Source organism: Rhinolophus sinicus, chromosome 5 (genome assembly GCF_057876585.1).
Source record: "Rhinolophus sinicus isolate RSI-liver-muscle chromosome 5, RSI-T2T, whole genome shotgun sequence".
NCBI classification, from domain to species: domain Eukaryota; kingdom Metazoa; phylum Chordata; class Mammalia; order Chiroptera; family Rhinolophidae; genus Rhinolophus; species Rhinolophus sinicus.
This window is the reverse complement of record NC_142505.1, coordinates 12109567-12129351: the sequence shown is the minus strand read 5'-3', so window position 1 is coordinate 12129351 and position 19785 is coordinate 12109567. Positions and strand designations below refer to the sequence as shown.

The window sequence follows — 19785 nt, the reverse complement described above, 5'->3', positions numbered from 1 at the left end:
GATGCCTGGCTTCTTCATCTGATATCAGAAGAATTCCACTTGCCTCCCATCTCACCAAAAATAATATAATATATCAATATTAGCCGGCGTTTCCTTGAGAATAGAGCCCGAAATAAGGACTTGGGCACATACAGTTTATTTTGGAGGTGACCCCAGGAGGAAGAAGTGAAGGAGTGGGGAGAACGAGATAGGGGAGGAGGGAAAGCCAGTAAAGGGGCATTAAGAAGTGAGGTGCCACTGTATGCAACTGAGGCTCAGTTCTACCGGGACCTTCTAAGGATCAAAAAATATCTTCTAGAACTGTCTATCCAAAGGATGAGAGTCAGGCATTTATCCATCAGCTTTCCACTCGTTGGGGGGTTGCCCCTGAGGGGTTAACCATGAATTCGAGCTCAGGCAGAGACAGAGAGCCTGGTCTTGGGGCAGAAACCTGAAGAACTTACACTGTGGCAAGATGCTTTAAGCCCACGTGAGTCTGAGCTTGGCCAGAACTGTCCTCTACACTTAAGATTAAGTTTGGTGTTATCTACTGAGGTAATCTCACTCCATCCGTTTCTTTACTGATGTTCAGCCAATGTGTTACCCAAAATTCTGTGCCAGGCGCTAAAATAATACCATCCTCTCTACTTCATTACTGGTTTATTTACCAGTAGTCCCTCCAAACACACCCTTTGCTTGGCCGTGGGAGGCCATTCACACAACTCACAGCTTGGGTGTGACACTGAGGACATGGTCATGGAAACCATTCATCACTGATGAGCATTTACTGGAAGAATGCTAAGGAGCTCAGAAACAGGGAAACCTCTAGCCCCGGGAAACCTGAGACCAGAGCTGCATGGAGCCCATATCAGCAGCCTATGTCTGGAGATTCAGAACAATGTTTTTACATGTCTACCATTATTGTGACTCTGCTAGGAAAACTGCCAGTCCATATTTGCATATATTCCAAATTTCAAATTCCCAGGATGGTGACTCTGACTAGTTCAGCTTCGGAAAGGCATCTACCTGTGGTCCGATGCATGACAGTTAAGGGCAGAGGAAAGCGGAGGCACGGGGTAGAGACATGGCCCATGTCTGCAGGGTGAAGGGAGGTGACTTCACCTGAGTGGCAGGGTGGGCAGGGTGATTGAACCAGGAAGTACCCAAGAAGGTTGCTGCAACCATTCATCAATAGTCCCCATCACACTCATTCGGGGTGTGCCCTCAGCTCTGACAATGCCACCTTGAGGAGCAAACCCTAAGCCTCCTTGATATTGATTGTACGGATTTTCAAACAGAATATAAGCTGTGGGATATGAGAAAATTCTAAGCTTAGAGGTTTTGAGGCTTGAGAAACATATTTCAACTTTCCCACCATTGCCAGGTGGTTCATGGTACAGTTTTGGGGGTTGTATTTTGTGGCACTTCTCTTTATCCGCCCTGTACTGTATGGGTCCTGTTTACTGGCCCTTTCTGGAGATGCTCTCCCCAACTTCTCAAACATTGCCTTTCCATCTGTCACCTTTCTGATTTTCCCTGATTCCTACTCCTCCTCTCACCATCTGATGCAGAGAGTGACCCCACTTGTATTCTCCACTGTCTCAGGCTATGAACATGTTATATAAGTATGTAGGAATTAATACATGAGTTATCTTAAGCTCTGTAGATACTTACGGTATATAGCTCTAAATATTTCCAACTGAACCTTGATGTCTGTTTCTTTAGAATTTTGCATTGCTATAGATTCTTCTGAAATGTAGTGTCAGATTGTATGGTTAATTTTAGTTGTTCAAACAAAAATTTATTTCTGTTTTTTGTGTAACGGGGAGGGGATTGGGTGGAAAAAAGAATAGAAAAACATGCAGATTCTCAATTACTCAAACCAATGATTCTAGTTTTGGTCATTTAGACTTTGGGACCGTGACACTCCTGGCACCTACTGCAGAATACCTGATTGCTGGTTGAACATTATGATGTGTGACTAATAATTATTGGTGGCATATATCAATTATTTTCTATGTCCTAGACACCCTGTTGAGACCTTTGCACAGTGTATGAATTTCCTTGGGCTGCCATAACAAATCACCGGCAGCTTGGTGGTTAAAAACAATAGAATTTTATTCTCTCACAGTTCTAGGGCCAAAAGTTCAAATCAAGGTGTTGGCAGGGCCGCACTCCTTCCAAAGACTATAGGGGAGAATTCTTCCTTGACTCTTCCAGCTTCTGGTAGCTCCTGGCATTCTTTTGCTTGTGGCGGCAGAGCTCCAATCTCTGCTTCTGTCTTCACATGGTCTTCTTTGCTTATCGGTCTGTGTCCTCTCCTCTTCTCATAAGACTATCAGCGATTGGATTTGGGGTTCACCTTAATCCAGTATGAGCTCATCCTTATTGCTAACTAATTGCATCTTCAAAGACCTTATTTCCTAATAAGGTTACCTTTTGAGGTCTGAGTGAACATGAATTTGGTGTGTGTGTGTGTGGGGGGGATAGGTGTGGGGGAGTGAAACAGTGTTCAACTCTTTCTGTATAGGGTTTATTATATGAATATCTCATTATTTTCACTTCGTCAATGGGAAAGTTGAGGTCCAGAAGGAGAGGCAGCTGCCCACTGAAAGAGCTAGGTTGTGGATTCAGCTCAGTCTGATGCCAGTTCCATGCTTTTTCTACGACACCACGCTGCTTCTAGAAAACCAATCTGCAAACTCAAGCCTACAAAGTAATGGCATTAACTGTCATCCACTCACTGGCCCCCGGACCATACCACTGGAGGCAAAAGGTCAGAGTGGGGCTGTGAGAGTTTGATTTTTGTTTCAGATACTGTGTTGGATCTAAGAGAATGATGACCTCTTCACTGTTTTGTACATGGAAGCAGTCATGCCACGTACTACAATTCTGTCCAACCAGGATGCAACTATCCAACCATGACACAAGGGTGGGAACGTCAGGGACCTCTCTCCCTTGGGCTCCCAGTTCTAACTGGCCAGGTGACCTCTATAACAGAAGGGACTAGCATTGGACAATGCCTTCATCGCTGGTGTTTTTCAAGTGTGCGCCACACACTTGTATTGTTACAGAAAAGTATCCCTGCCTGTATGTGTTAATATTTGCTGGAGTGTGGGCAGGGTAGCACAAAGAATGTGCTTACCACTGACTTTTCACCCCCGAGTTAATAGTTAACGCTGGCTCCTTGTTTGATGAAGTTGCTTGTTAGCTTTGGTCAGAAAGAAAAATTCTGAAACACAGAATGGAACGGTTTTTAACATTTGCCTTTCTTCACCTTTACTTGGTATCGTTTATTTTTGTTGAGTTAGGTCAGAAGAGGTTTTCAAAAATATGATATTTCAAAAATACATATATCACTATGCTGTTTACCATATAAATATCAGAACAGATGTTAAGTGCTCAAAATAGAAGAATGTCCTTCTTATGCTTGTGGGGTTTTTAAAGGTTAGAGACATCTATTGCAGCAATGTAGGAAATCATTCTTTGAAAGCAGCTCAGTGAAGGTCTCAGGCAGCACCGTATACTGGGAACACTGGGAACTTTGGGGTCACACAGACCTTGGGTTAAATTCACGTTCTGTGACCCACTAGCCATGTGACCTGGGGCAAGTCTCATGACCTCTGAATCTCAGTGTCCTCCTGAGTGTACCTCGAAATAGTCACTGTAAAATAACTGTGACTTTTAAAGGAACATATGTAAAAATCTGCCAGGCAGCAGAAGCTCAGGAAATGTTACCCTTTTCCCTCCTTTAGTCAGTTGTTCTGTTGGGTCTCGATCCGTCATTTTGATAATGTGGTTAGGACTTGGTGAAACTTCCTTCCCTTCCAAGGGTACTGGTGAAGTAGAAAAGGCCTTTCTTTCTTTCATTCTGATCAGGCTATTCTGGAGGATACCCAACCACCTGGAATGTTTCTTCCCCATTCAGGAAAGTGTCTACATCCGAATCTGTAAATTTAATCCACCGTTCTGCCTCACGAATGGATTTTACCTGTTGTGCCCCTGGAATGAAAGGAACACAGTGACACTGGCAGAGGCTCACTTGACAAATCAGTGCTGAAACTGCAGGGAGTTGTGTTGTGGAGGTAACAAGCGCGCACAGCCTGCTCTGGTGCCAGGCCCAGATAAAGGGTGGCTGAGAGTCAGAACTATTTATCGTTCAGTACTGTGGGCACATTTCCTGCTGGCTCTGCACAGCAGTGACGGATGCTCATGATTGTACACAGGACTTGGGCTGCCAGTGGAGCTTATTTAGAACGGATTAGACTATGAGGGGACGTCATCATGGGGGCGAGGAGGAAGGGGAAAGGTTGCTGTGTGCAGAATCCCAAATGATGATGGCAGGGGTGGGAGAATGGACCGGATTGCCGTGGCAAACCTTCCCAGTTCCAACAGCAAACATGTAACGAGACTTAGTAGGCTCCTCTCATGTGCCAGCCCCTGTGCCTTCCCCTGGAGGAATGAGGAGAAGCAAGAAACAGCTCCTGCCTTCGAGGTCCCCATTTAGTGCAGGAGGCAGTCTGGTAACCATTCAATGTATCACGGCAGAGCAGAGACCTTTCCTGCCTATGGAAGAAGGAATACACAGTTTAGAGCAGGGGCTCTGGAGCCCAACAGCCTGGATTCAAATCCTGCAAGGACAGCTGCCTGGTTATGTGATCTTGGGCAAGTTAGCTGAGATCATTGAGCATCGGTGGGCCTCATCTGCAAAATGGGGATGGTAATAACACTATCTCTTGGGGTGGTTATTAGAGTAAAAGAGTATTTTTAAAGTGCTTGGCACGTCATAGGCACTTTGGTGCTGAGTTGAATATAATCCTCAGGGAATCCATTTTCATTATGGGCTGAGACAGAGACCACCTTTTCCAATCTGAAAATCAAGGCACCCAACATCTAAGCAGAGCTTTCCTGATTTTATGAGCATACAAATATATTCATGAAAGTCTCACAGAGGTGGAAACATTAAAGCATGATTGCATTTAACAGATCCCCTTTCACAGAGAGAATCCAAGTATTTGATATTAGCAGAGCCCGTTTTTGCCACTGATTCTTCCTAGCAAAGGCTTCAGGGGCCCTTTCTATCTTGGGGAGAGCTGGAAGCATCCCCAAGTCTTCAGTAGACCTCCTTACTTATAAGGAAGAATAGTGTAAGAGAGAACTGGGTGTGATGAGTCTTGGGAACAAAACTGAAAGACTTAGTGATGCAGAGAGAGTCAGTGTGGGCAGAAGCAAGTGCTTTCCCAGCCAACACTTCCAGCTTTCCAGTAAGTCGGCTTTCTGTTCCCAGTAGTCCCCCGCTCCCATTCTACGCATCCTGGACCCCACACCAGCATGGTACACACCCTGAGCACGCACAGTGTACATGCATGAGCAGGCACATATGCTTATGGGCACACACTCACACATGCATGTACATAAGCGCATACGCATTGTAGGGTTATCTAGGCTCTCTGGGCTCTGAAGAAATGATGCATTTCTGACTGGATCTAAACCGGCCCCTAATAATACATCCACTCAGGCCCTGAGGTCTGTGAACCATGTCCTGCCTCCCACACACAACATTGGTCTGTTGCTTGCCCATCTTCTGACTTTGTCAGCATGTCCTCATTTCCAGCCCAACACCCTCTGCCTGGACAAAATTTGGCCCTCAGGCTCCACAGCCTGCAGTCACCCTCTGGCTCGATACTAGGAACCCAGCCAAACCAGTTCCAGCCACTGGGACCTCATGCAGTGTAGATGGCCAGGCAGCCCTGAGCACCTGTCGAGGTGAAGAGGCCTCACTCTGCCCTTCCGCAGCTGCAGCCTCTCCTTAATCCCCACATTCAACCATTTTCCCCTGAACTCATTTATAAACATCACTTTCCCCGCTCCAGGGAGGTGTCATGGTGGTGTGCAGTGACAAGCAAATGGACCTTGCGTCAAATGGCTGTTCTAGTTGTGACACCTTGGGGTGGTCCCGTAAGCATCGGGGCTTGATTTCTCCTTCCCACATTTTAAGCATCCCAGAAAGTTGTGTAGGAGGAAACACTGTGCATTTTTAAAGGGAACAACCCTTTCTGGCCCTTTCTGCTCCTCAACCTGCTCCATTCCACCCTTGTCCCTCACACCACCCTCTCCGTGTCAGAAACAATATTTTCATTAATTGTCAGTTCCTCTGGGCACCTAGTTCTTCCTACTGATTCCATCGTAACAGATTTATAAAAACATTTAAAGATGCAGAGCCCGAGGACTGTGAAGTCCTCAAGAGCAGGACGTGTGCTAACCTCCAATTCCCTAAGCCAGTGCCTAGTTGAATGAATGAATGAATGAACAAATGAGTGAATTGCATGATGGGCTTGCTACTTAGTATGGAAAGGATGCCCCAAGCTCAGTAGACCAAAGACTCCATCTGCATTGTGACTGCCGGATCCCCAAAGATTAGCTCCACAGCACCGTAACAGAAACAAGACGTGGGGTGCCACAGACGTGCCCCTGCTTTTGCACTGCTCATTTTGACCCTCACTGCCCCCTACCCCCGTCAGGACTCTTCTCAGAGTTCACCATGTGGCAGCCAGATGCTTCCAGAACATGAGGGTTATAGTCAATATCTTTCTCTCGCACCCACCTTCATCAAGTCCTACTGATCACAGACACCAAAACCTCTCTCTGGACTGCTACCACTATTTTCTTTTTAAGTTAACAACGTATTTTATTGTTCTGGAAACAGACTGAGATTAATGGTGATTCTAGCATTTGGTTAGTGACTGACTGATGATTACCCAGGAGCCTGACTCTTTACACTCATTACTGTTGGCTAATTTGACACTTGATTGTACAACAAACATCTCCCAGGGGGATGATAAGGGAATGCAAAAATAGCTAATTCTAAGCAGATGATTTTGCTACTTTTTGCACTTCAAGGGTTAGTTGAAGTTAGAGGGGGAAAGCTATTGTGAAAATAAAATTAGGGAATGAGTTACGTGCGGATTTCATTTACTCACATTAGGACTGGTCCCTTCTTATTGGAGGCTAACTGAAAAGAGTCTGGACCATGACTTGTGGCTCGACGTTGGTCATTTTCAAAAACTCCAACGACGTCCTCCAATAATTGTATTATCTCCAGTTTTATGGTGCCATACTATGCTTTTCACAGTGTTTACATTTCCCATTTCCATGATTCAAATGCCAAAAAATTACTATACATTCCCTTATACAATCAAAAATAGGTTTACTGGAATGTTTTTAGTTATAGCTGAAGGCAGCAATATTTACAACACTTAGCTTTTGTTACACCCATAAACATGTGGAAATTGCTTGCAAAGCAATTGCAATGTGAGAAGAATCTTGCAAATACTGATGGAATGGTTCTGCATCTCTTTTAGCATAATGATCTGGTGCTCTACATGGGCTTCTCACCCCCAACTTACTGCAAGAATGCAAGTCCTGATGCCATTAAAATAACAGTATGAAATATCGTTATTAGTGTTTAACTATAGACACAAATAATGAACTGGCAAGTATCTAGTTTCAAATTAGATCCTTGGAATATCGCAAAATAGAGGCTGGTTGTCTTTGCCTTAAACATAATTATTAAAAGCACATTTTGCTAGAAGGGAAGAAAATAATGGGCATTCTCAATGCTCCAATTTGAAGTGATACATGCCTCTTAGCTTCTTGAAAAAGAAGTTTTGAAAGTTATATACATGGGTTTCATTTAAATTATGCAGCAATCTTTTATTCCTATCCCAGATTTTGTTTAATGACGATATCTGTCATCAAATCAAGTACAGTATTTCACAACTATAAGAATGATAATCGCCAACAAAAGAATAGCAGCAACCAAAGCCATGATGGCTTTTATTTTGCGTCCATGCCACCACATTTGCCTTCGAAGTTGTTTGGATCTGTTGCTAAAAGCATTATCCGATAAGCTTTCTGACTTGTCCTGTAGTTCATCGAGTCTCTGCCCTCTCTCAGTTACTTTTGTAATAATTTCTTTCATGACATCAATAACTTCATCCACCTGATTCCGAACATGCTTAATTTTATCATTTCTAGGTCCAAATCCCGGCCCAGGTGGTCCCCTTAGAAAAAAAGTCTGCTGCTTCATCTGAATCCTCTTCCAAGAGATTTCTCCTTTCACTTTTCACAGAACCAGTGACATTATCACTTAAGTAGCGCTTGAACTTGAGAGGCATATTTTTTACTCTTGTACATCCCAGCAGAATAAGTACTCACCACCTGAGGCTCCTGGGGAGCTCTCCAGCTCTGGGGGAGCGGGGAGCAGTGGGTGGTGTGGGCAGGGAGCAGAAAGCAGAGGAAGAAGGTGGAAAGTTAAGCCAGTGGGCGCCCACCCCGCAGCTGGGCTGAGGCTACCACTATTTTTAGCCATCTTCATCTTTTGCCTTGTTTACTATAGAATTCTAGGTGTCCCAACTATTTGTTCAGCCAGAGTAATCATTTTATAGTGAAAATCAGGTCATGCCATTTCCTTGCTTAAAATCCTTCAGTGATGTCCCACTACACTTATAGCAAAGTAAAACTCATAATAAAAATTTTCAGGGGCCGGCCAGGTGGCTCAGGTTGTTAGAGCTCCATGATTCTAACTCTGAAGGCTGCTGGTTTGATTCCCACATGGGCCAGTGGGCTCTCAACCACAAGGTTGCCAGTTCAATTCCTCGAGTCCCGCTAGAGATGGTGGGCTGAGCCCCCTGCAACTAGCAATGACAACTGGACCTGGAGCTGAGCTGCACCCTTCACAACTAAGACTGAAAGGACAACAACTTGACTTGGGAAAGAAAAAAAAAAAAAGTCCTAGAAGTACACACTGTTCCCCCAATAAAGTCCTGTAAAAAACAAAAATCTTTTTCAGAATAAAATAAAAACTCCCTAGCATGATACATAAGTTAGAGTAATGCTAGCTGCTATAACAAAATAGTATATATTTGAAACACAGTAGAAGGTTACTTCTCAGTAGCAGTGCAAGTTGAGTGACTCTAATCATTCTATCCTCCAGGATCTAGGAACAAAAGTTCCTTCTATCTTGCAACTCCGCCATTTTGGAGGGCTTCATAGACATCTGTTTCTAACTGGAAGGATGGGAAAGAGAATGTAAGGAGGGGGTAGATCTGCTTCGTAATAGTCTTGGCCTAGAAATGATACATATCATTTTGATTTGTTGGCAAGTAGTCATATGGCCACTGGGGGTGGGAATAATGGTATCCTGACAGGACAGCCATTTCCCAGGAACAGCTCTATAGTCTAGAAGGGACAGCATGATTTTTGGTGGGAGTTGGTTATCTCTACAACATGCGCACACAAAGCCATGTATAATCTGACCTGCTTTTTCTATTTTATTTGAGGCCACCAACATACCTCTCATGCTTGGTGGCCACTCTTCCTTTTTCACTGGATCCCACTCTCTAACTCCCTGAAAGCAAGCCAGCCATGACATCCTCTTTTTAATTCCTTGAGCACAGCAAGCTCTTCCTGTTTCAGAGCCTAATTGACTCCAAAATTCTCTTCCTCCTTCTCCCTCCCACGCTTTTGATTTTGCTGGAATATCTCTAACAATTCCTTCAGTTTCAGCTTAAATCTATCTTCTTCAGAGAGACTTTCCAGACCTCCTCCCCATACAAATTCATGTCTGCCCATTATGGTCTCTCATGGGGCCATATTCTTTTTCTTTCTCACACTCATGTAACTAAAAATGTCTTTGTGTGTAGCTTTGTTAATGTCTGTTATCTCCTACTGGACTCCATGAAGACAAGGACCCATCAGGTTTGCTCACCACTTAGCTTATGATTGGCTTATACTCAGGCCCCAGTTCAGCATCATAAATATTTGTTGAATAAATGGATTATGAATGAGTAAATGCCTTGTTTTCAGAATTAGGAAATTAAGTTAATGTCAGAAGACAGGGTAGTCTTGAATTTGTTTAGCATTTATTATTTACCATCCCTTGGCTAAAACCTTTATACACGTTATCTAATTTCATCCTCAGGCCAACTTCTCAAGATATGTATTTTTATTTCCACTTCCTCTGTGAGGAATCTGAGGTCCATGGTTCCTAAGCATTTTGCCCCAGTTCAAACAGCCAGAAAGTAGTGAAGGCAGATTTCATAGCCACAGTACCTGCTCCCAAGGCACAAAGCTCACGAAGGTTTTAGGGACAGTGTCCTGAAAAGGACTTTGACCAGCAGGAAGTTCAGATGAAGCAAATTGCTTTAGAGCCTGACTTCTCAGTCTACTCTCCACCTTCTCATCTCTATTTCCTTTCTTTCTGTGTAGGCAGGTGCTGTGGGGTAAGTTTTCTCTTTATTCTTCTCTTTATTTAAATATGTTTTAGTAAAATGTAAGTATTTCTACCCACTCCACCCACAAAAATTCTCCCATCCATCTCTTTCGTGTTCCAGGAAATAAAAATTCTTGCAGGACCTCTCTCTATGAAGTGTGTCCGTTTGGAAGAACAAGAGATAATCAGGTACAGGCTTAGCCATTGAGACCTGAGAGCTGTAAGGCCAAACGTATTCGACTCTCCATAAGGATCCCCTCAAGGTCAGCACACAACAGAGGTGCTGGCTGAGGGGCAGAAAAATATTGCCAAACCCAATAAGGGGGAAAGAAGGACCCACAGCATGAAAGCAATGTAAATGGCTTTACCATGGAAACAGGATTTTACATTTGCACTGAGATCCCACTTTGGAAATCTCTGTCAGGTACCCTCCCAGGCTAATTCTTGCCTCTCCTTACCCTCAACACCCACACTTCTGTGTCCAATTACAGAATTAATTCATTTTGTTGCTAAAAGAAAAGGGCCAGAGGAGTGGAGGTGAGGAGGTGGTACAGCATGGAAATGCAATGGTCAGACCAGGCCATATCTGGTCACCCTACTAGGGCAACCAATTGTCCCGGGACTGATTTTAGGACTAGAATCATCAAAGCCCTAGGTACCCCTGTTCCCGCTGACCACCCTGAGAGTCATGTGCTCATACTTTTGTGGCTCGTACTTTCTAACTCCCAGCCACTAAAATTCAAGACACACAGGTAACAAATAATAAAGCAATTTATGAGAAACATCACCCTATATTTTTGAATAAGCAAAATGTAGACTAACTGTACTGGTGCTTTAGAAAGATAGACTAGAATAATTTGCAACCTGGAAATTATTTAACATTAAATATTAAAATATAAAGCTACCTTCACTGAATTAAACATAAGATTTGTGCATTTTTCTGTATTTATGTTAGATTTTAAAGTAAATTTTATTTAAAAACAAAAAAGAATGCCTAGCTTTAGAAGGTTGATATTACTGTTTCATAAATAACTGTCATGACTTCATAGGTTAGTGATCGGCAGAGTTTAAATTTTTAATTTCAATTCAGGTTATTTGTTTACATAAGATTATACAATGTAAGAAAAGGCAGGGAAGGTCGTCATTTAAAAAATGATGGCATTTGGCTATAACATAATTGAATACTTTAAACTTTAATGTTTAAATAATATTATCTTATAAAACAAAAACTCTAATAATCTACTCAAATTAGTTAATGTATGTATATCTATTATCTGTTTTTGTTGACATTATCGAATGAAGGCCTTTATTTTATTGTGAATATAAAAAAGTGAATATAAATCCGTAAAATATTAATGTGAATTACATTTTATGAAATAGCATTGCTTGAAGCACCAAAAAAATAAAGTAAGTGACCCCCAGATTTACACACATGGATGTTATACGTTGGCCAACGTGACAGGACTTTATTTAGAGTCTCATCGCTTTATTTAAAATGTTAGAAATGGTAATGTTGGTTTATTTAGATCCTAGCAGAATACTGCTAGCCAACCTAAATGGTTTTGCATATGTTGATTCTAAGTAGAAAAGTTAAAGATAACCCAGGGAAGAAAAAATGTAATTTATTTAGCTTCATGACATATATATGCACAGAAAGTGGGTCCCTGCTTTCCATCAAGAATGGGAGAGAAGAAAGGACATCCTTGTTCTTGACCTTTTAACCCACAGCCCAACTTGTGTCCTATTCCTTTCTGGGAGGAGAGAGAGAGAAGAACAAGAGCAAAATGAAGGAGGGAACTCTAGTGCTTCAAGGGGCACTGCCAGTCACAGCACAAGAGAAAACTCATCCAATGAATGGCACCAGTGAGCTCTTATTTTGAATAACATAAAACAAAATAGGGCACAAATACTAGAATCATGCTGAAATGTACAATGTCAGCCCTCTTTCTCTCATGTAGCTCTCCTTCTGTCATCTCTCTGCAGCATGGCTATTTTCTGCAAAGGAGACAATACCTGTTAGAATGTATACCTGTTTGAGGTGCTCTATATCATCATCTGTGGTGGTTAATGTTATGTGTCAACTTGGCTAGTCAGTGGTGACCAGTTGTTTGGTCAAACATCGGTCTAGATATTGCTGTGAAGGTACTTTATAGATGTGGCTAGCATTAACAATCAGTACACGTTGAGTAGAGCAGATTGCCCTCCATTATGTGGGTGGGCCTCATCCAATTCGTTGACTGCCTTACAAGCAAAGAATGAGGTCGCCTGAGAAACAAGGAATTCCCCTCAAGATTGCACAACATAGAAATTCTGCCTGTTTCCCGCTTTGAACCTAAGATCACAACCTCAACTCTTGCCTGAATTTCCAGCCTGCCCTACAAATTTCAGATGTGCTGGTCCCCACAATCATGACCACGTGAGATAATTTCTTAAAACCTCTCTCTCTCTCTCTCTCTCTCTCTCTCTCTCTCTCTCTCTCTCTCTCTCTCTCTCTCTCTCCCGCTCTGTCTTTTCCCCCTACCCTCCACGTCACACCCCATATATATCCTACTATTGGTTCTATTTCTTTGGAAAACCCCAACTAACACAACATCCTTCTATAAAGAAGGTCTAGAACATTACAAACAACTGCTATCACAAAAGGACCCTAGTTGCAATCTAGCTTGCCACAGTGACTGCCAACCTGATGGATGTCCTTCTGCCAATTCTAGCAAACAGAAAATGGCTGAGTGTAGGACTCAGCTTTCCCAAGGCTCCAGGTTTACCAATTTCTTCAGCTGTAGTACAGTTGACCAGTTCCTAAGCATCCATAAAAATGACTGCTTCAATTGGGTGGTGAGGTGGGGGGCAGGAGTCAGGGAGAGAGTTTCAGATACTCCATAGTAACACCCTAGGAGTTTATCCTGCAGGAATTGTGATCATGACGATAATTTGTAATACCTGTGAGTATTTATCTGAAAATCCAAAGGTCAATGACTAGGGTTGGACTACATCTACTTTTTGCTCAAGGGTTCAGGGCTTTCTTCTTTCTTCACCAGCAATTCCACTAGTTTAGGGCACAAAACACACAAACAAAGCAGCTTCCGGCATAGAGGGTTGGCTCCCGAAAGCCGCTGGTTCACCATTACCAGGTCAGTTTAACCAAGAGCTTTCACCTAAGGCAAATCTTGTTCTCTATATAGTTCCCTCATATCCAATTAGCAATACAAAACATGCTGCAGGGCAAAGGCTCATATTTCAGTATGGGTCAGCCCGTGGGCAGCTTCTGATCAAGGTCCTTCAGCAGCGAGGGAGTAGAGTTTGCTGCAGAGAGTTTGAATCCCTGTGTCCTTTTTTCTTTTAGTCAATTCAGAAACTACAATCATAGGCTTGAAATGAACTGCCAACCTCAAGAAGATATGGCATCTTCCCTTAGAAAAGGCAACTTAAAATCAGCGACCCAATTGGATGCTTCTGCCAGTATCTACTAAAGATCAGGCAATTGCATTCTATAGATAATATCTGGACTCACAGATATGGAGACACATGGGGGCACTTTTTGCACTCAAGGAGCTTATGCTTTCTGTGACTCTACTCCATATGCCAACCACAGTGGGATGTATATATATCCAGAATTCATTCATTAGTCCATGAATAGATATTGAGTGCCCAACCCTTTTCTAGGTACTGGACTTTAATACTCAGTTTCTCAGAAATCATACCAAATGGTCTTAAGACTCTCTGGCCACAGGAGAGAGGTACATGGACTCATGAGCTCAGCACTGGAATATGAGCATCCTTGTGACCACAGTGGGACCAAATGTTCTCCATCAGCCATATTCCAGAAATCTGTATGCATAGGCCATAAGTCAAAAGTCTGATCACCCTCCTCGGTCCAGATTCCCCCAATTTCCTCTCCCATAACCTGCCTGATGAAGAGCTTCAAAGGATGAAATAGCAAGGACACAGGTGTGTCCAGACCACAATGGGGCAAAGCGCCTACAACAGACCCTGAGAGTTTTCAAACTGGGTTTTCACCATGAGATGTAGTTTACTCAATTACTAGATTAAACAGAGCCCAGAAAAGAAAAGGAGAGCACCCTCAAATGGAGCCATGGAGGAGTGTCAGAAAGGATGAGTTTTGAGGGTGTGGACAGGGTTAGGAAGGTAACCCTGGGGTCCAGTGAAGGAACTGGGCGGGGCTAGTAACTGTGGAAGCCGGTGCCTCCTCCAGTTCTGAGGTAGGAAAGCGAGGGTACATAGTCTGCACAGACGCTGTGGCCTTTGGAAGAGGAACGCAGCACTCCCACGCAGGTGCCCCTCATCCTCCAGTCTCCTGCCAGGGCCTGCCCTAGCCACACCAAAAAGAAAACAGGTGATGGAGATCCCTGCTGCAGTCCATGAGGGTCGGCCTGCTGGGAGGGGCACATGGAGACTATCCAGCACAGTCGCTGATAAGCACCACCACCATGAAAGAAGCTCCCACTGCTTGAGCTCTTGCTGTGTGCCAGGCACTATCCTACACACCAGGAAATGCACTGTCATGTTATCCTCAGATAAAATGGTTGAGTCATGTAAGCTTCTGAATAATGATCAGATCTTAAAAGTCTTGGAGCTCCAGAAACAAAAACAGTGTCATGTCCATAGGAAGCAGGAATATTCTTGTCTAACTATTTAAAAAGGAAAGGAAACTCTGAACAGAATGGGGCATGGGGGTGGGCGGCTCCATTATTACCCAAATTGTTCTCCTTGTGTCACTGGCACAACCCCTGGCCTGGAGTCCTGGATTCAGGTCTCCAGTTCGGCCACCAACAAATTATACATCTTTAAGTACATTAGCTCCCTGACTCTCTGCAAGTTTGTGAAACCCCATCTACCTGCCCACCTAAAGGGACACTCAGTTCCCTGCAATTCTGTTCTGTTGACACAGAGTGAATGGAAATGAATTACTTTTCACTTCCCAGTTTGGAGTTTCTAAAATTATCACACTGTCACAAGAACAAAATTAGTCAAAGCCCAGGTAAGCCATTAAATTAACACGCCATGAACTTAACTCTCCTTCCTTGATTCATAAGACATTCTTGGGTAGGAACACTAAAGGAGGGCTTGTGTGGAACTTTCTAGATTGCTTCCTGGAGCCACTCCACTGATTCCCATATACTGATCTTTGCAACACAGTGCTCTGTACACAGATCCTGTTGTCAGGCTTAATAATTTGGGGTGGAAGTGAAGGTGACTTTCTGTAACTAGACTTCCCCACCTACATGGTATGAGAATTTGGTTAACCACTTAAAATTAGGTCTGCCCTGGCACCGTGTCTTTGAAGCACTGGAACTCAGATTCAGAGAGAGAGAGAGAGAGAGAGAGAGAGAGAGAGAGAGAGAGAGAGAGAGAGAGAGAGAGACAGAGAGAGAGAGACAGAGAGAGAGAGAGAGAGAGAGAGAGACAGAGAGAGAGAGAGAGCTCACATGCTCCCAGAGGCTGCCAGCATTGGTATTTTCACAACGTGTGTTAAGTGACTAGAGCCATACCCCGTGACCCAAGGGCCTGCCCTCATGAGGAGTGGATGCAGCTGGCCCAGGCTCACCAGGTGACAACTCATGAGCTAGGAGGTCAGAACTCTGCTCCTGAGCTGTTTGTCCAGCATGTGGGATGGGGAAAGTCACACCTGGCTTCAAGACCTGTATGTCCCATTGTTCTTCCATGACAGTCCAGCGTCCTATCTGACTGAGCCAACCTTGCTTGGCCCCACTTTCCCCTGCCATACTCTGCACGGGATAGCTGACCATTGGCCCTCGAGCCCTCCCCTGCTCTGCTGTGCCAGCCGTGCAAGCTTAAGAATCCTAGGCTTCCTTGCCTAGTGACTTCTGCTTAGATTTGGCTGATGGAAGACACATATAGGAGACCGGAGGGCTGGAGGAGGGGAGGTTTCTGCCCTCCTTTCTCTGGTTTCAGCCATGTCTCTGGCAGTGGCTGCATCTTCTTCAGTAAGGCTCACAATACCAGCCCTGCTTTTGTGTCTTCAGACCTGGGTTTGGTAGCAGCATCCCCCCCCCAACCCCCTTCCCTGCCCGCCCTTTCAGCTTTTCTACCACCTCTAGGCACCTGCACCAAATTCCTGGCAAGGTTGCTGTCTTCCTTTCTGGACCCAACTGCTGCAATGGCCTTTTTGTTATTTAAATGGGCTGTGTCGCTTGCTCTTTCTATTGCCCTTGCAAAGATCCAAAATGCCCCTACACTTTTCACCAAGACATTCCTCCCTTCCTCAGGCCTGGTCAGCCCAGAGCCGCCTCTGCTTCAGATTCCTGGAGAGGCATTTCTTTACAATGCAAGCAACGATCTGGAGCTTGTGGTTGTGTGGAGCCAATTCACATCTACCTTCCTGAATTCTGAAAAGCCCAGGGATACCAGTGCTGGCACGAAAGTTCCCCGCTCATTTTAATCAAACTGCATTGCTCTGTATGGCTGGGCCGTGGCCTTCAGTCAAGATTTCCTGTGTGGCAGATTTTCTCTCCTCTTGGATAACAGTGATATTTGCTGCAAGCATCTAATAGAGCTTGAAATTACCCTAGCGAGTTGTTTATTCTTCTCGAAAGTGGCACTAGGCTCCGTGAGGCGTTTATCTAGCCCTGTCATTGTTTTTATTAAGTAAGCCCTTGCACTTCCAAAGTGTTCTATAGGCTCTGTAAATATTGTATTAGCCTTAGTAATTAGTTGGTACATCTCACAGCCCTGCTGGGAAGTGGGTCAGTGTGACAGGCCCAATTTGACTGTGGAGGTAGAAGAGAGCCACCCAGAGATGGGAAAGGGCCTTCAATGTGAGGGCAGAGGGTACAGCTCCTCTTTCCAATGAAAGGCAGAGACTTTGCTTACTGGAGTTGGTAGGGATCTGACGGTCCAGTGAACAGTGAGAATAACTGCCCATCACCTGCAAAGTGGGTGGTGATGCTTCCGTACAGGGCTGTGCTAAGAACTGGATGAGAAAATACAGGAAAGGGGATGGCACACGGACACATCAGCACATAGTAGGCACTCAATAATACCAGTTCTCTTGGCTTCCTCCCTTCCTCTCTGCCCCCTTCTCATTACTACACCAAGGCTTGATTTATTTACCTTTGGAGTGGGAGGGACAAAAAGAGCTGTAGTGCCGTGAGGAGTGTGGGCGGAAAATGAGACCTGTGAAATCTCTTATTGAAGAGAACTTAATTGTTTTCTTCGTGATCAAGTAAATGTAGATTTTTAAACACGCGTCCCAGGGTTAAAAAAAAACAAAAAACAAAAAACTTCATGTAGATCTATTAAGTTAACTTGTTGGTCGTGAGCTTTAACTACTTTCTACATTGCTTATTTTTAGCTCCTTGATGTAACAAAGTAATGAAAAAGAGGTAATAGAATCTCCTACTATCATTGTGATTGTATCAACTTCTCCTTGAAATTTCTAGGCATTTTTGTTCTGTGTATTTTGCTGTTATGTTTTTCATTGCCCAAAGGTCCATGGCTGTTTTATCGCCCTCGAGGATTGTATCTTTTATGATAAAATAGTTCATTCTTTTCTTCATGTAATGGTTCAGGCCTTGAATTGAGCTTTATATTGAAATGTCACCTTTCTTGTCTCAAATGTTTGCATTTTCCTGGTATATCTTTGTGTAGTAAAATAAACATTTTTTCATTGTTTACTTTTAGAGATGTCTTTTATAAACTGCATATGGGTGAAAATTTTGTTTTGCTTTTAACCTGAGAGTCCATTTTTTAAAGGGATAATTTAGCCCATTTATGATTATTGGCTTAAGTAGTATATTTACTTTTAGTTCTTTTCTTTCTTTAATGTTTTCTACTCATTTTAATTTTTGGTCTTGATTTATTCCCCCTCCCACTATTTTTTTTTTTTTTTTTTTTGTATACTAACTCCGTCCACCATCATTAGTTTACAGCTGTTATTGGGCTTCTCCATTCTGCTAGTGGGCTACTTGCCCATTTTTACTATCATACTTAAGCCTATATTTTTCTTTGATATATGAAATTAGATAATGGCTATTCTGTTTCCACAAGACAATCCCCTTCACCTCTCATCATGAAGAAAACTTTAGAGCACTTTTTTACTGGCTATTTCCTTGCTCCTTCAACTGTTAATTTTGCTGAGCCCATCTATAATTTTAAATTCTAACCCACTAGCTTTCCTCTTCAAGTGTCTGTCTTTGGTTTCAAAAATCCTGCGTCTACACTTTACATTTCCTTCTTGTATTATCATTTTCCATTTAGATTTTTTAAAAACTAGATTATTTAATTCATTTTATTTCTTTTGCCTAGTTTTTAATCAATTTTGTCTTAAACTGGTTTTGCCAGAAAGCAAAGCCTGAGGCCAACGCAAGTTGGGGATTTGATGCAGGAGGGGGTGAGTGACAGGAGAGTGAAGAAGAGAAAGCGGGAAAGCCAAGTTCAAAGATGTCCTATTGCTTGGTCATGGCTGCACGTAAAGCTGCATGAATGTCTCAGCACTGTCAGCCCAGGGGGAAAAAGAGGAAAGGGTTCATCTACCAGCTCAGGACAGGCCCCTAACCCCATCTGGTCAAAGATATGACTTATGGGGTGTTAACCCCCTTGCATGAGTAGTGAGAAGGTTTCCATGGTGGCTCCTGCCCGGGCTTTCACAGACAAGCCCAAGGGCATGAAGTAAGAAACATAGGGAATGGGCCTGAGGCCAGGTTGCACCTGCAGGAAGCTGGCCAGATCCAGTATAGGATCCTGTCATCACCGTCAAGATTGAATAACAGATAGGTGAGGCCAGGGCGATCTGAAGCAGTACATAGAGCGTTTCAGTGTGTGAGTCTAGTGCCTACAAATCATTACTTAATTACATCATACAAAAACATTTAGAATAAAGAATTAGTTCTTGTGACACCAAGCCTTCCTAGTCCTCAAGCCGGCACCCAAGGAGCAAAATGCCTCTTGAACTGTTTTCTTCTAATAAGAACCTGCAGATTTCTAAATATAACGCTAGTTTTCATTCACCAATTTTTAGAACTTATCTATTGATTTCCTGATAGATGAGGCAAAATATTGTTGTAATATGACCAAAACCCACTTCCCTATGCTCAGCCTTCCAAAAACTTTTACAAAATAGTTTTTGTACAGTAACAGCCAATGTTTACAGACTCGTGGCTATGTAAATAACGTTCATTGCAGTTGCGAGTAGGAGTCAGTATTTTTTTCCTCGACAATTTTTTTCATCTTCCTGAAATTAATGGTCATCTGGTTTTATTCATTTACCTGGTTTTTATGTACTTACCTTTTTTTCGCACATGCCACATCTGATCTACCATATGCCTACCAGTGTTTTCCTTTGGAATTCTCCTTCCTATCAGATAACCTTTGTGTAAACAGTTGCCTTTTATTCCCTTTGGATCTCTCTTTTAGAGGCTCTGTTCTCTGTTCTGGGTGGCCTTGTTCCCTGGACCTGCCACAAAATCCTCAGCCAGACTTCCCTTTGTGCTCAGCTCTGTTGGAGACCATTTCTTGGACCCCACGTCCTCTTCTTTCTTGGTTTACTCCCTGAA

At 43.3% G+C, this 19785-nt stretch overlaps 1 long non-coding RNA gene and 1 pseudogene across 1 annotated transcript in view; both read right to left on the bottom strand.

Moving 5' to 3' along the window:
* Positions 1-19785, bottom strand: part of LOC148758219 (uncharacterized) — a 108853-nt gene that overhangs the window by 8447 nt on the left and 80621 nt on the right. The window lies entirely within an intron of this gene.
* LOC141567093 (vesicle-associated membrane protein 4 pseudogene) lies at positions 7479-8186 on the bottom strand (annotated as a pseudogene).